This window comes from Cyprinodon tularosa, unplaced genomic scaffold (assembly GCF_016077235.1).
Source record: "Cyprinodon tularosa strain WSP-4 unplaced genomic scaffold, ASM1607723v1 ctg1308, whole genome shotgun sequence".
NCBI classification, from domain to species: Eukaryota; Metazoa; Chordata; class Actinopteri; order Cyprinodontiformes; family Cyprinodontidae; genus Cyprinodon; species Cyprinodon tularosa.
This window is the reverse complement of record NW_024038124.1, coordinates 74,195-91,283: the sequence shown is the minus strand read 5'-3', so window position 1 is coordinate 91,283 and position 17,089 is coordinate 74,195. Positions and strand designations below refer to the sequence as shown.

At 38.6% G+C, this 17,089-nt stretch overlaps 1 protein-coding gene across 1 annotated transcript in view; it reads right to left on the bottom strand.

Moving 5' to 3' along the window:
- Nucleotides 1-17,089, bottom strand: part of LOC119778239 (inactive N-acetylated-alpha-linked acidic dipeptidase-like protein 2) — a 118,091-nt gene that overhangs the window by 34,945 nt on the left and 66,057 nt on the right. The gene's annotated exons all lie outside the window — the stretch shown is intronic.

Below are 17,089 nucleotides of genomic sequence, written 5' to 3'. Positions count from 1 at the left end.
TTTATGCATCTAATTTTTTGCTACTTCTTTCTTCCCAGTATGTAGAGCCTTTTTATTCAAAATAAAACAACTAAATTGCTTTACTCAAATTATCAATAAATATCCTATCAAATAAATGAAAATTACCAACTGAAATACAGCAAAATATTTTTAGATTATATATTTATTCTATGTTTACGTATTTATTAATTTCATGCTTTAAATATTTTATTAATACATTTAAATTTTATTATTAATGAAATTTAAGCTTTACGTATGCATTTATTTTGTTATTTAAATCTTGCATATTAATTAAATTGTCTTTATTTCATGATGGTATTTTATTTTGTGACACTTGTAATTATCCTATTTTGATGCCTTTAATTTATTTTACTAAGTAAAACCTTATTTACTTCCTTGGCCATTAAAAAGGTCAGACAAAGAATCTAAGGAAGGATGTTAGTTTTAAACTGAAGCAGGAAAAATAAAATACTTTGTGGGAATCAGCTTGGTGCGCCACATATGTGTAACCTTGGAATATTTCCTATTAACAGAAGCTTTTTGCAAACATGATTCGTTAGAAATGTCTGAAAATGTTAACCTAGAAAAAAACCCAAAAAACCTTTAGGTCTTAACTGTGTTTGAACATTACTGTCACAGTTGGGTGGAGGTTTTTGAGAGATCAGGAGGCAGAGGTGAGTCTTACAGATTTAAAGACAGAACTGAGGCAGTAATCCAAAGTACAAAAACAGAAAACATCAGGAAAAACTCACCCGGGGAACCAGAGACAACAGCAAAACAACAACAAGGAAGCAGCTCTAAATGACTGCAAAGGTGGAGTATATAAGGGGAACTGAACAAAGGATGGACTAATGAACTGATATGGAGCAGGTGTGAGTGGAACTAACTAGAAAGAAGCCAAGGGGAAAGGAAACAAGCACAAGGGGGCAGCAGAGAGTAACTAAAGACTGCTTGAATATAATGGAAAATAAACCAAAGATCAACAAAACAGAACAACTGAAAACTAAAAAACTCAGAGTCTCAAAAGGGGAAAGCCATGACACTTATGGGTTTGACAACCGAGTTTAATAAACACTTTAATATGAAACCATCACAGGAGAGATAAGAATATATTTCCACAATAGAACAAAACCCTTGGACTGAATTAGTCACCATTAACGAAGCCAAACTAACGAACCCTCCTTAGATAGAAAAAACTAAAGGGATTTTTAAAATCTTGGCTTAATTTAGGTTTAAAAGACTTTTAACCACCAACCTGCAAACTCTAAGCCCACACCTGTGGATATCCCCCCCCCAGGTATCTAAGAGCCATTAGCCTGAGACATGCAGGCCAAACGGAGCGCTCTGTTCTATACTTCAGAGGGCCGCGATGAATGGCTGAGGAGAATCGAAGGTTTTAAACAAAAGACTCTCAGCCAGGATCAAAGGAACCTGAGTTCCCTCCACATTAGAGCCTTTTGTGTTGCTAATTTACACCTCGCTTCATCTTTCACACAACAGGGGCTCTACCATGGCTTCCTCTTATGCCTACTTTCTTCCTTTACTGCTTTTTCTTAGTTGGGATTCAAATTAGAATTAAACCTCATTGATTTTCATGAACGTATAAAATCAGAAGCAGCTTTTTAGTTGCTTAAAAAATTGATTGCGTCACTAAAATCAGAATTATTTGGGTTCTCAGACCATCTGGCTATATAATCTGACTGTAGAAGACACGTGTCTGTATATAAACTCAATCAACCATATGAATGCTTTTTGTATTTTTAAATGTACAAATAGAGGTCTGGAAAATTAATAGATCACAATTTAAAGTTTACATGTAAGGCAGTAATCCCATTTCAGTGTTTAGTGAATTCCAACAAAAGCAGACCTCATTCCTCTTACTGAGGGAGGAAATTACCTGAGCAGATGTTTCTTTAAAAGATGAAAAGTATAAAAATCACGGTTTTCTCTTCCCTCTTCAGAAACGTTAGGATAGATGATTGCATTCTGGTGTGAAAAGAATCTCCACAGAACTAAAGATTAAATAATAACCATTTGGGCTGTAGTGCTAAAAACGTTAGAGATTTTGAGAGTTGTTTTGAGGTTTTTCTAAGTCGGTGTTAAAAGAGAATGTTAAATAAATTGTGGACAAAAAGGTACAGAAAGAAAGTAGATGAAAAGTGATTTCTTATTAACCATTAAAACAACTGAACTCTAACTCAGACTCTACAGGATGAATTAAACAACAAACCAGGGAGGAGAAATGGGAGCAGAGATAAAGATCCTATGAAAAATCTCTGCAGGTTAAGTTTGTTTCAAGTGTTCATTCATGTAAAATATGACGAAACCCTGAAAATATTCTCCTCAGATAAATACTGATACTTTAGCCCCGCCCATTTGGCCGTGCTCTGGAAAGGAGGGGGGGAACAAAACTAAAAAGGCAGGACTAACAAAGAACACAGTCAAGTAAAAAAATCAGAAACAACTTGACAACTATTTATATATCTATATATATATATGAGAGCTGTTTACTACGATCTTTTGACTTGTGAATTTAAAGATACAGTTAAAGATGATAATGTGGATCAATGATTTTGTTTTACGTGTGCAAAGTTAGATTGTTTATCATGTAATAAATATATTGAGGTGGATCGTTATAATTACACCCTTATTTGACACCCAGCCACTCACCGCACCGCCACAGGCACGAGGCCACCTATTCTGGCTGCAATAGTTGATGTAAAACTTGAAGGATTGTTGATGGTTTCTGTCCCTGTTACCTTTGTAAGCAGAATTCAATGAATTTAGACACTCGAGGTTTTCTAAATTGAGTCCTTCTGAAAAGGTCAAATGTGTGGAAAGCCAATGAAAATAAATTAGAATTTGTCTGGGAACAAGAGTTCACATATTTTTTCTGGTATCTATGGAGGTTTAGAAAGACTTGAAGCTGTTTTATTGGAACTGTAGAACTAAACTTTTGAACCTGTATCTCTGGATGGATGACTCATATTTCTTTATCACATCTGTAGATGAAATTCACCTTTTGTTTGTGGTGGATTGGTGACATATTTCTGCCCTGGGGAGTAAATATCTTCGCCCATAGGCTGTGGTTAAAAGTCGTCCATGCAACACAGTTGAGGTGCGGCTGATTGACAGGTAGAGTCATGGGAGGGACGCAAGAGAAGCTGGAGGTGAAACTGTTTGAACCTGAATGGCTGAACAAGACGAATCAGTCCAAAGACAGATGGAGACGGTTCACTCTGTCTTTTTCCAGGACCTGGTTTAGCTACAAGGCTAGGTCAGAGCTCGGCTACCCAAACTGCTCAAAGAGCCATAGTGGACCTCACCGCGTGGTTTAAGTTTTGTTGCAGTGATGAAATGATAGAAACACAATAAAGGAATCTTTTTTATGGTGGAAGCAGGAACTGGCATCCATAGGAGCAGAGCTCTCTAACCCTGAAATCTCACATCCTCCGTTCCTTGGTGATATTCTTATGTTGAGGATTTTGGGGGTAAAAATTGAAAAAAATTCACATATCTGCATCAGAGCGCTACCAGTTTGATCTCTGGATGTTTTGTTTAATCCTTGCAACCAAACTAGCAGCAGTAGTGGAGTTTGGAGATGCAATCCACTTCTTAAATCTATCTTTGCTCTCCTCTAATTTACCCAGAAGTTCTGCAATCGCATTCTTTCTCTCCCTCTCAGCTTGGTGATCGGTTGCATATTTAGCCTTCCCTAGAAATGCCTTTCCAAATTACTCTTTTTTATTATTTGACAAATTATCGTGCCAAAGCAAAAATGCAGGAAAATCTTCCGCATTGATAATGAAAGCAAATAATTTTGTCAATTCTTCTCTGAATCCTCTTTTCTCATCAGCTATCTTCCTTTTTTCCCTTTGGGTTCCATTGCCCAAGACACACCCGCCGCTTTCTTCGCCTGGCACCTGAAATGTGCGCTGCAGGCTTTGACCTCTGATCTCTATGGCTATGACGCACATTTACGTTGAATAAATGTTAATATATATTGTTTAAATGTATTTATTATACAAATGTTTACAGCATTGGAAAACATAATGAATGTCTGACCTCCTGCACACCATATTAAAATACAAAAAAAGAACAAGAAAAAGAATACATTTTTCATCCATTTTTGAAAAACCTCAAGGGAGCCACAAGGGGGGCGCTAAAGAGCCCCATGCGGCTCCGGAGCCACGGATTGCCGACCGCTGGGTTGGACTAACTGCCTGCAGCAAGGCTTACTGCATGCACCGAGGCTAACTGCATGCAGCGAGGCTAACTGCGTGCACAGATGCTAACTGCATGAAGTGAGGCTAACTGCATGCAGCGAGGCTAACTGCCTGCAGCGAGGCTAACTGCGTGCACAGATGCTAACTGCATGAAGTGAGGCTAACTGCATGCAGCGAGGCTAACTGCCTGCAGCGAGGCTAACTGCATGCAGCGAGGCTAACTGTGCACAGCGAGGCTAACTGCATGCAGCGAGGCTAACTGCATGCAGCGAGGCTAACTGCCTGCACCGAGGCTAACTGCATGCACCGAGGCTAACTGCATGCACCGAGGCTAACTGCGTGCAGCGAGGCTAACTGCATGCACCGAGGCTAACTGCATGCACCGAGGCTAACTGCGTGCAGCGAGGCTAACTGCGTGCAGCAAGGCTAACTGCATGCAGCGAGGCTAACTGCATGTAGCCAGGCTAACTGCATGCAGCGAGGCTAACTGCATGCAGCGAGGCTAACTGCCTACAGCCAGGCTAACTGCATATAGCCAGGCTAACTGCGTGCAGAAAGGCTAACTGCGTGCAGCGAGGCTAACTGCGTGCAGTGAGGCTAACTGCATGCAGCGAGGCTAAGGCTTTATCCTGCTATCCCTGCCTCCTTTTCCAAAGGTCAGGATCTGAGCCAGCATTGATAAAAACAGCTAGGACTGATTTAAAGCACTTTATAGAAAAGAAAAAGAAGAACGAACAATCTGGGATTCACATGGAAAATATTAGAATGTAATTTACTTTTTCTAGATGTTTGTTCATTTAAATAGTTGCCGTAAAATAAACACATTCTCAGAAAAAAATAGTTTTTATATATTAAAAAAATATAAAGCTGACTAATAACTTCTCCATTGTTAAAGTGGTATATTTTTTTAGGGTTGTGACCCAATATTGGACAAAACACAGATTTACCTTCACAGCCTCAGAAGGGCAAGATTTATGGACAAAAAGTAAATCTGTACATGAAAAAATGTTTAGTTTTTGTGTGTTTATAATGTTTTTTGTTATTGGCATTCATAAAAATGTGATAACTTAGTATACGTTTGATTGGTTTTGGATTACTACTATTTTGAATTTATAGCGCCCCCTGCAGAAAGCTCCACCAGCCGCCACTGCCATGCAGTTGTACATTAAAGTTTGCTGAGAAGGTTTTCCGTATTCATGAAAGGTTTTTCACGGTTTTCTCCAACGTTGCATTAACTGCTAGAATCATATCAGAATGATTGTACTCTGTAACATCAAAACAAGCCCACACATACTTGCAAAATGTCAGTGTTAGCATTTCTGTAAGAAATACTCTGTAAAGTGCCTCTTAAGCATGAAGGACAATGATTACAGGTTTGGACAAATGAAAGTATCTTGCTCATCACTCAGGAATGAGCTCTATAAAAACCACATGTCCTTCAGGGAAAAGAAAACATCTTCAAATGACCATTTGTTTAAGTAGCACTCGGAGCTCTCTGTGACCCAAGGACTGTGCGGCCCTGTTCCATCATGTAGATGAATATGAAACAAAGGCCTTCTCCTATGCAAGCCAGGACAATTTGAAATGGAAAATTACTGGGATGGAAATCAGAAGCACTGATTTTTTTTTTCTTTTAGAAGGCAATTGTCTTTTTTTTTTAAGGTTAACCTCAAATTTAACTGGGGCATTTAACTTTTTAGACCTTGCTGTTCACTGGTGGAGCAGCCTGGGCAGAGGGAATGTGAAAGGCTGTGTGCAAAGATATCCCACCATGCATTGTGCCACAAGCTTTTGCATTAACTGGAGGGAAGTCTACAAATATTCTTATTTGATTCAGTCGTCACAAAAATAATTCTAAGATTAATCCAAGTGAAAGAGGAGGAGTTTGAAGACGTTTCACTTCCCATCCATGAATTATTCCTGGTGTCGGGGTTCTTTCCTCTGCTTGGGTTTATTTTTAGCTTGTTTATTTTGTTCTGTGTAATTGATTTCTTCCAGTGCTGAGTTCTTTAGTTACCCTCAGTCGCCCCCTTGTGCTTGTTTTCCTTTCCCCTTGGCTTCCTCCTGGTTGTTCTTTCCCAAACAATATGCTGATCTATTGTCTTGGTTCAGTCTCCCCATATATACACCACCTCTGCAGTTACTCAGTGATGGTTTGCTGTTTTGTTTTTCCCTCGTCTCTGGCTTCCCACGTTAGTTTTCACTGAAGTTTTGTTTTTTTGGGTTCTTTGGTGTTTGGATTTTACCTCAGTTGCCTCATTAAATTAGCAAAACTATACTCTGCCTCCTGGTCTCTGCATATGGGTCCTTGAAAACTTTGGCTCAACCCTGACACCTGGATGGGAAGCTAAACGTCTTCAAACATGGAAACAAAGTCCAATGGATTGTTTTCTAACTTTTTTTGGAATGGCGGTTGCAGTATCATGCTATGGGGCTGTTTTTCAGCTACAGGGACAGGACGACTGGTTGCACCTGAAGGAAAGATGTATGCAGGCAAGCACAGAGATATCCTGGAAGAAAAGCTCTTCCTGAGTCTCAGGAGCTCAGACTGGGCTGAAGGTTCACCTTCCAACAGGACAGGACAGCACACAGCTAGAAGAACATCTCTGGGTCCATTCCTGACCGGCCCAGCCAGATTCCTGACCTAAACCCAATGGAGCACCTCTGGATAGACCTGAAAAATGGCCGTCCATCAAAGCTCACCATCCAGCCTGACAGACCTGGAGAGGATCTGCTGGAAGATCATCATTTCTACATTTTAGTTTTTTTATTTCAAGATGGGGTGCTGAGTGCTAATTGATTAACTTTATTGATTTTTGATGCAATGAAACAATGAGTGAAAATTTTAAATGGGTCTGAATACTTTCCTTTCCCTCTGCAACTTATTGCTCTTTGAAATAATGAGATTTATTGCTAATCTAAAGTGCACTTTTGCTAAACAAAGTCTGACATTTAATATCATGAAAACTTTGCAGAAGTAGTGATTACTAATATAGAGGATTTAAAAAAGATGAATTGGTTCGTTGTGATACGATTGTGTTTTTAAGGTAAACAGCAAAAATAAAGGAGAAGAAGTAACTGATTAAACTGACCGAATGATCTTCTAAAGCGCAAAAGATTTCTACTCATAATTAAAAAAGAGAAAAATATGAGATTTTTGAAAAACAGAATATTTATTAATATTGTTTAATGTTGAAAACTAGACTGAATACAAGCAGAAAAAGTCACAATAGATTTATTCCATTCTGGTGCTACATTAACCTGCAAAAAGAAATTAACAATAAGATCTGTTTTACTAAAGATGCCATCATGCAGTTATGCTTTATCGCTTCTATTGCTTTTGCTTTTATTTGACATCGTTTAATTTTTTTTTTTTTCAATATATTTTATTGAATTTTTCTCTTTTAATGTACAATAAACTTACAAACAAACTTAACATTGCAGACATGAACCTCTGCATTCTAGCATTCACTCATGCACTCAAACCTGCATTTGTTCAAAAATACAAAACTCTTTAGATTATGATACAGAAATAGTAATAAGACAATATGGAAATAAAAACTGTATTCAAGTCATCCATTTAATAAGCTCCGCCTTCAGTCTCTATAATCCTCATATATGGCTCCCAGAGGTTCTCAAAGTCTTGTTGTTTACCCATGGCGATATATGTTAATCTTTCCAGTCCGAGTGAATTTGCAATTTCTTTTTTCCAGAGTCTCAGGGAGGGGGCGTCCATGCTCCTCCAGTATAATGCAATAGATCTTCTGGCTTGAAGAAGTCCATAATCTATCAATTTGGTTTTTGTCTGTGATTGTCTAAATTCCACTGGGTATATTCCTAGAACACAGATTTTAACCTCTAATGGGACTTTAACCTTAAACACTTCAGATAGACACCTAATAACCTCCCTCCAAAACTTCTGGATTTTAAGACATTCCCATAAACAATGGAGAAGAGTTCCTTTTTCAAGTAAGCATTTAGTACACGTGTCTGGAATATCACTGGACATATGATGAAGCCTAACTGGTATTCTCATAAGCCATTTATATTGCAGGAGTTTAAATCGTGTGTTTATCGTTTGTTTTTGCGCTTTTAAACAGGCCTGGTTCCAGTCCTCCTCATCTATATCTTCAAGAGTCTCTCTTCTCCAAGCGTCTAACTTGTCAATTGCTGAATCCTTAGAGGAAAGCATCAACAGATTATAAAAAACCGACAGAAAACCTTTCCCTTTTAAGTCCCCAACACAGATCTGTTCTATTTTTGTTAAGGGTGGAATATCAACTATTCCTTTCATTTTTGATGACATATAGTTTTTCAATTGTAAATATTTAAAAAATGTTTTGGGGGTATTAAATACTTCTTGCTTAGCTGGTCAAATGTAAGCAACATGCCATCAGCATAAAGATCTTTAACTTTCTGAATGCCTTTGGTTTTCCATATTTTAAATCCTCCATTTTTTCCAGGGGGGAACCTTTCATTACCCCAAATCGGAGTAAATTGTGATAGTTCTGGTTGGTCACCTACATGTTTATGTGCTGCGTACCAAGTTATAATTGTATTTTTTAAGAAAGGGTTCTTTGTGTTATTTTTTAATGTCTTTATGTCTGAAGAATATATGAAGGTGTTTAATGAGAGATCTGGAACAGATTGCTGTTCAATATCTACCCAAGCTGGAGGCGCCATCTGGCAGAAGTAATGGGTGGCTGATGTTAGTTGGGCGGCCATATAATACCATCTGAGGTTGGGGACTTGAAGTCCACCTCTTTCATAGGGCAAATAGAGTAGCTTTAGACGGAGTCTTGCTTTTCTATCACTCCAAATAAATTGATTAAATAATTTGTCCAAATTGTCATAAAATGAATCTGACAGTATTTGACATCGTTTACTTTTTACCTGAAGTGAATTTGCTGCAAAACTCAAAGTTTTGCCACAAAACTCGTAAAGTTTTCCAGGCCCAACGATATGAGGCTGATCCCAAGAAACAAGGCGTCTCCTTCTGAGGACCGTGGACCTTTCTGGCGGTGAAAACTATCAGATATTTTTAGGTCTATAATAAATGTAACCAGGCTACGCTGGAGTAGCTTCAGTCATCCAGGCCTGATTAGCTGCTAAATGTCAAAGGAGAAGATAACCAGGATTCTTGTCTTGATCCTGGAAGATGTTGCATCTCTGAGCCAAAAAGCTTCTTTTCTCATCAAAGTTGGAAGCAACAGGCTTATAAGTTGCTGTGAGAAAAACTGCACTAATGGGGCTATTGAAGTCACTAATGGGGCAATTAGGACACGTGAGTCACCAGCTGAGTAGGTGGCTCAGCTTATCTTAATGAGGCGATCTGTTTAAAGTCAGGAAGGTAACAGAAACAAAGTTGGCTCCATGCATCAGCGTCAGAAGTAAAGCAACCTGCTCCATAAATGTTATTCATCTTCACCAGTTTACTTCCTGGGACAAATAAGTTTGTTAAATAAAAATCTAGAAAATAAATATTTTTTTCTTTATCGGAGGTATGGAACTTTAAAGAAATTTTTATTTTAACCCTCTCAAGCATGAGTTATGATAAACTCAATCAGGAAGTTTTTTTTTTTATTATCCTTAGGAATGTAAGGATTCATTCAATAGAGAAATATTTATGTGTCCACTCCAGTGTCGTTTCTGTATTTTATACTGTAAAAAATATCTATATACCAAAAAAATAGTTACATAATTATAGTTGTAATTTAGTTTTCCACTTGTACAGTATAATGGTGTTCTGTTGAAATGGTGGTTCCTTTTTTTATTGTCGCCCTTTTATCTCCTCTTTCTTTCATCTTTTCTCCTATTTGTTTTCCTTTCCTGTTCTACTTACATTGCAGTGTCCATATAATCTGTAAAACTCCCTGCATAATTATAATAAAGCTATTATTTATATGCATAAATCAAGCGGAACACTATGGCGATAGCCGTACTGCTCCACTTGTGAAAGTAAAATCTGTTTTTGCTCTTTATGGCATCAGAACAATTATTCTTATTGCCACATTGCCAGACAGGACACTGTAAAAAAAATATATATATATTAAGCCTGATGACTCATTTCATTCACCTGCCAAGCTCCGCCTAATTACCACTCACCTGTTTCACCTGCTCTAGTCTCTATTTAACCAGCCGTCTTTCAGTCATCAGTGCCATATTATTTGAGCCCTTGGTCTAACGAGTATTATTGTTTTCATATTTCATTTTAATTTATTTTTGTTCAAATCTTCTTTGTTTTAAGTTTCTGTTTTTAAGATTGAGTTTAACGTACTGCATTATTTTCAAAATCTCGCTTTCCTGTTGATTAAGCAGTGCAGATTTGGCTTCAATTGAGAGAAGTAATTTCTGGAATGCACTTTTTTATTTCCATTTACAAACTCTGTTCTTTGCTTGCTCTGAATTTTGAACAAAATTTACTCCATACAAACAATAAATGGTCTGCACTTATATTATCACGTCAGACGACTTTACCAAAGCACTTCACATTCGCTCACACTGATGGTGGTGAGCTGCATGGTAGCCACAGCTGGCCTGGGGCTCACTGACAGAAGCGAGGCTGCCGTAGCCGTACACATACTGACCGCGCCACCAGACAATGCGGTGTCTTGCCCAATAAAAGGGCAACAATGAAAGCCAGAGCTGGGAATTGAACCGGCAACCTTTCGATATCAGGGGAAACTCCTACATCCGATGCATTGATGAAACCTACCAGAAGCGCAGTGGTTTACCTTCAATCTCTTAAACAACAACAAAATAAAGGCCATTCCAGCTACTAATAATTAAACGAAAGTTTGTCCATTTTTCATACTTTCTCAGGTTTCTTAAAGAGCCTTTTATGTATTTGGTTATCTTTATCTCAAAAGCTTAAACATTTAAACATTTTTAAAGCGGAGGTCTTCAACAGGAGGTCAGCGACCCCTAGGGGGTTCATGGAGGTACTGCATGGGGGTTGTGAAAGTTAAGGTTGATTCGACTTTTTTGTTATATATATTCCCTCCTGCAATTTTTTCCACTAATTAAATGTCTTTAAATCCACATGAACATGAATCCAACAGACTGTAGTAAACAGATAAATGGAGGCAGAAGATGTCTTTCAGTCATCAATGCACACATTCAGAGACACACAGGAGCTCTTTCAAGCTGGGCACCGTTTCATTCACAACACCTGTCCCATCAACCAGGAAGCAAGAATACTTTAATAATCCCAGGGAGGGATTACTTTAGTTACATTACTCCATCTGTAATAGAGTGACTATAGGAGCAGTTTGATAGAACACTATTTAATACAATATAATATATAATCAGGGGGTCCCTGCTCCATCGCCATCAGTTTGGGGGCTTTGGCCTGGAAAACATTGAAGACCCCTGATTTAGTTTTATCCTTCAACAAGTATAAAAAATGTTCACCTGATTTTATGAGCTCAGTGTTTCCTTCATCTTATCTCACTGACAGGATGCATATCTGCACCCGGAGTTTTAATTGTAAGACAAGGAAAAGTGATGAAGTTGGGAAAGTTATGTAAAAAGATTTCACCCTTTGTTGCCGGCCGGCTTTCTACTTTCAGACTATCGATCTTTTAGTCTCCTTTGTTTCGACAGACAGCAGCAATTATAAAGATTTCTTGATTCTCCAGGACGACTCATTTTACTGAATCTCAACTCTTTAAGAAAAAAAAGGTAATTCCTCCACATTGACGTTAAACAGCAACTTCCAGTCGTCACATTTGATGGCAGCTGTAACCGCCCACTGGGAATCAACCAATTAAAAGGAATAAGACAACTGGTTTTTCGTCCAGGGACAGGTGGGCCGCCACTGCTTCTCTCCTGGAGAAAACTGGTTTCCTGTGTCCGCCCTCTGTAGGTGTAACTGCTCATCCTAGCAGGGCTGAAGGTAACAGGGTTTCTGGGGTCTGGTGCATCAGCAGGGAACAGGTCACCACACCCCTACCTGAAATATGTTGACAAGCCTGTTACAGAAAAACTGCCTGTTTGCTTAAAACGATTCTAAATGAGATTTTAGATGAAATTGATTCAAGTCTCAGAAGCACAAGATAAGAGCTCAGCTAACAACAGAGGAAACAGTCTGAGCTGACATTAAATCATATGTTGGATGATATCAGTGGTGAAGGCAGCTATTTCCACTTGCAGTCATGAGAGAGGGATCAGAGGAGGAAGAGATAAGGAGTTCGGAAACAGAGCCAGAAAAGGAAAAAAAAGGATGATTAAAAAAATCTCTGGGTGTTCCTGAGGTTAATGTAGTGGATCCTTGTAAAATGAACACCGCGACAAACATCCACTTTTATCACAAAATGAGTACGAAGCGAGGAGAGGAGCTGCATCACCGAGCTTAGTTCCACCTGAGCTGGATTTCCATTGATTTTTCCTCCTCCCTCTCCTTTCTTAGCGAGTCTCCCATCCGTCCATCTCCTTTCTCCCCGTCTTTCCAGGTGCTGAATGTAATTGGATTTTCTCACTGTAAAACTGTGGGTTTAAAACTCTGCTGGAGCTGAAGCTTGGACATCCAGTCAAGCTTGACACTAAGCTGAAAACAACAGATAGAGCGACTGCAGTGATTCCTGCCATTTGTAAACAATGCTAAGTCCAACCGTAGATACCCGTTTATCAGGCAATCTGTGTTAATCCAGGCTAATAAAGAAAACTCTACTAAATAAAACATGACAACATTAAAGCTGGCATAGCTAAAACAAATAAATAAAATAATCATTCTGTTGACATTTTAATTGTGAATATACAAGCACTGACTGGATTAATACACACAGTTAAACCTTTGGTCTATTTAGATGATAAAAATACACAAAGTTGTTTTTCTAAGTGTCTCAGTTTGGATTACCATTTTTTTTTAATTCAAATACTGAAAATTTAAACAATTTAATTAACTTGCAAAAAAGGACTTTATATGGAGTGAAAGAAAAAATTCAAACATGCGACGTCTATTAATAGAGCCCTCATTTCCAAAAACTCTTTCCCATGGAGGGTAAAAAATGAAATAAAAAAAAGACTATAAAATAAATAAAATAAATGTACCTTCACATAATGAGATGCGAACTAGAATAAATAAAGTGCATAAATGTGTAAATTTTAAGAGTGTTCACACCTGTGGATAGATTATAGCTCAATGTCTCAAACATGCTGCTTATTTTTAGGTTTAAAAAGTATATATGAAAGTTGAAGCAAAGACAGAACTTATTTAGAAGATCCTGGCATAAATTGGTGAGCGACTGTAGTTATCATGAAATGACATTAATTCTGAAGAGAAATGGACAAAAAAAAGTCATTATTCCAAGGGAAACATTAGGTTAACATAAACTAAAAACGGCAGATTTTATCAAGGGAGGCTCTCTAAGATGATAAAGCAAACTCTGGGATGAATTGAATCTGAATAAAAAAATCTGAATTCAAACAATTCCTTTTAGAGGAAAAGTTGAAAAGCTTTTAGGCCTGAGAGCAACATGCTAACATGCTAACCGTGAAGTCGGCTTGTTTTTGTTTTACAGCAGGAGGGACTGGTGCATGTTATCCTGGGGCTTTCTGTCGAAAAGGGTCAATGCTTGCATCAGATTGAATGAAGTTGAATCTAATGCCCATACATACTATAATATGTATACATACAGTAAATACATACATACACACACTACACCGCACCACACACTGCTTTCAAATGATAATAATGAAAAAAATATTAAAATAATATATGTTTTTGCTATTTATTAACAGCTAGAGTTCACCTTTATCTACCTCTATAGTTCTGCTGCTATAGGCTTAGACTGCTGGAGGACACAGGGACCCCTTTTTCATCATTCTGCTTCATTCTATCTCTATTCTCCCACTCTGCAGAATCTGTTAGTTCAATCTCTAACGTTCTGCTCTCTCTGCTTTTTCTCATAGTAGCTTCATCTGGTCTGTTCCTGTTTGGCTGTGACTCCATCCTGGAGAGAAATATCAGCTGTGCTGCTGCCATCAACACCTTTGTTTCTAGATGTTGGAGCTTGGCCTGTTTTCCAGTGTAGTCCTGTTTCTCTGACTGTGACTAACTGGATGTGCTCTCTTCATCCTCTGACATGGGAGCTGGCTCGGAGCTCGTCTGCCTGGCTGTGTGTTTCCTGGACGGGGCCGCCTGTGGAGCTGGTTGACAGTTGCCTTTTGTATCTATGCTTCTTTTTCTATGTCTGCTTCTGTCTCCTTGAACCCCAGTGGGCCTCAGCAGATGGCCGCTCACACTGAGCCTGGTTCTGCTGGAGGTTTCTTCCTGTTCAAAGGGAGTTTTTCCTCTCCACTGTCGCTACAAGCATGCTTAGTGTGAGGGATTGCTGAAGAGTCAATGAGTCGATGCAATCAGCTGGTTTTCCTTAGATAGAAAACTTTGAATCAATCTGACTGGATGATCTGGTGAACTGGAAAGTGACCTGAGATGACATGATGTGAATTGGAGCTATAGAAATAAACTGAATAGAATTTAACCTTGCCTGGATAAGGAGCATTAATGCTCTAGTATTCGTTTGATTCAGGTCTGGGATTAAACCCAGGAATGCTGAGTCATTCTAAGACACGACAAATAAAGTCTTTTTCAGTCTTTAATTGATTTTATGTAGAACTGTTAAGCTCCATCCATCTTCCCATCACTTCCAACCAGTCCTGTTCTCCCTGTGGACTGAAGCTGTCTTCACTCCGTATTATTTAACATTACTTTCATTTTGAATGTACCTTTAAAGCTCGTAGTCTATGCAGGTTTTTTACTGCCCCATGAGGTTATTAAGGGACATTACATTGACTTAGACCTAATAAGTTGGAGCTCTCTGCTCACACCGGTCTGTTTGCTGTAGCTTAGCTTCCCTTCTTTCTCATAAATAATTTGTCTCACATTTATTGTGATAAACTGCATTAACCATCAAATCCTGCAATGGTGTCACGGCCCTGACACTAGCGTACATGCATAAAGTTGAAAAGCTTTCCGCTTTAAGAGTTTTACTACCAGGGTACCCTTTTAAACATTTGGCTGGTCTATAAACATTCATGGGGTTTGCTCGTGTTCTCCTCTAGAGCACTAAGATGAAAGGAAATGTTTGTAAATTAGCTAATAAAACATATTATGATAAATGTCTCATAATAAACCGTAGTGGTTCTGTTCGTTCTATTAAATGTCCTGCAGCCAATGATCTTGCTTGACAAGCAGCAGTGTGTTAGGGTAATATCTTGCTTTAGCTTCCAAATATATTAGTGAAGAGCTTCTCCATTTTTCAGCAGCACTCTCTGCAGCATCAGCCTCTTCTAAGAGTTACACACTTCCTTTCAGGAAATAACCAACCTTTTGTTAATCCCAGATTATTGTGACCTAAAATACTCCAATGTAACCCCCCCCCACCACCACAACGCAAGGTGTGTACTTATCATAACATGATTTAAATAAATCACTTCTGCAATGTGTGAGAAGGCCTTTTGGGAACATCTAACATCCTTAGTGACCCGAGGTGTAAATGCATACGGAAGCCAAGAGTGGCCGTATTCATTTTTAAAAATTTGTCTTCTTAAGATGACAAGATGATTATCTCGTTATCACCAGAAAATAGCTTTCATTATCTCTAGATAATGACAATATTTACTTGTTTTCTCTAGAAAAATTAACCGAGGGACACCACCATTTTCTACGGAAGCCGAGAGCGGTCATACTCGACTCCCCCCCCCCCCCCCCCCCCCCCCCCCCCCCCCCCTTTTTTTTTCTCAAGATAATGACGTAACCATCTCGTTATCACGGTTAAACCATTAATTTTTTTCTCAAGATAATGAGATAATTATCTCATTATCACAAGAAAACAGTTATTGATTTCTTGGGATAACGAGATGATGAACCTGTCTGAGTAATGAATGAGGCTGGATTCCCAGTCCATCCATGCCTGTGGGACCCCTAGTTGTTCAGTCGTGGTACGTTTTTTTTAGTTTCCTTTCACTCTTCACTCATTTTCAGGTGGTGGTGGATGACTGGATTGCATGGAATACAGTAGAATCAAATCTGACAGTTTTTTTAAGGAAAATCTTTAATCTGGACTTATTTTGGGGGTTAATGCATCTTATAGCTGTTCCAGGCGGAACACCGCGGCTGTTCAGAAAACACCTGCAGGCGAAGGTCTGACTGCTGATGAATCAGAAGCAAATCATCAAACCAACATCTTCGTCTCGTTACCTAAAAGTTAAATGCAGGATTATTTACAGAATGACACACAGGCTGCCATGACTTCTAAATCCTCTCCTGTTGTTTTGGTATTGAAGTTTTAACAAACAACAATCATCTCGTTATCACCAGAAAACAGCTTTCATTATCTCTAGATAATGAGAAAATTTACTCGTTTTCTCGAGAAAAATTAACGGAGGGACACGACTATTTTCTACGGAGCAGTCATACTCGCCTTTTTTTTTTTTTTTTTACTTTTTTTTCTCGAGATAATGACATAACTATCTCGTTATCACGAGAAAACAGTTCTTGATTTCTTGAGATAACGAGATGATAAACCTGTATGAGTAATGAACGAGGCTGGCCGACAGCCCTGGATTCCCAGTCCATCCATGCCTACGGTAACAATAGTGTGTTGTCAGGGTACCGCTTGTCGACAAATAATACGTTTTTTAGTTTCCTATTTCTTTTCAGTGATTGTCAGGTCGTGGTGGATAATTGGATTGCGTGGGTTACAGTAGAAACAACTCTGCTCTTTTAATGAAAAACTTTAATCTGGACTCATTTTGGGGGTTAATGCATCTTATACGTGTTACAGCCGTAACATCAGGCGCTACGGCGCTGGAGGCATAGGTCTAATTGCTTATGAATCAGAAGTGGAAGCAAATCATCA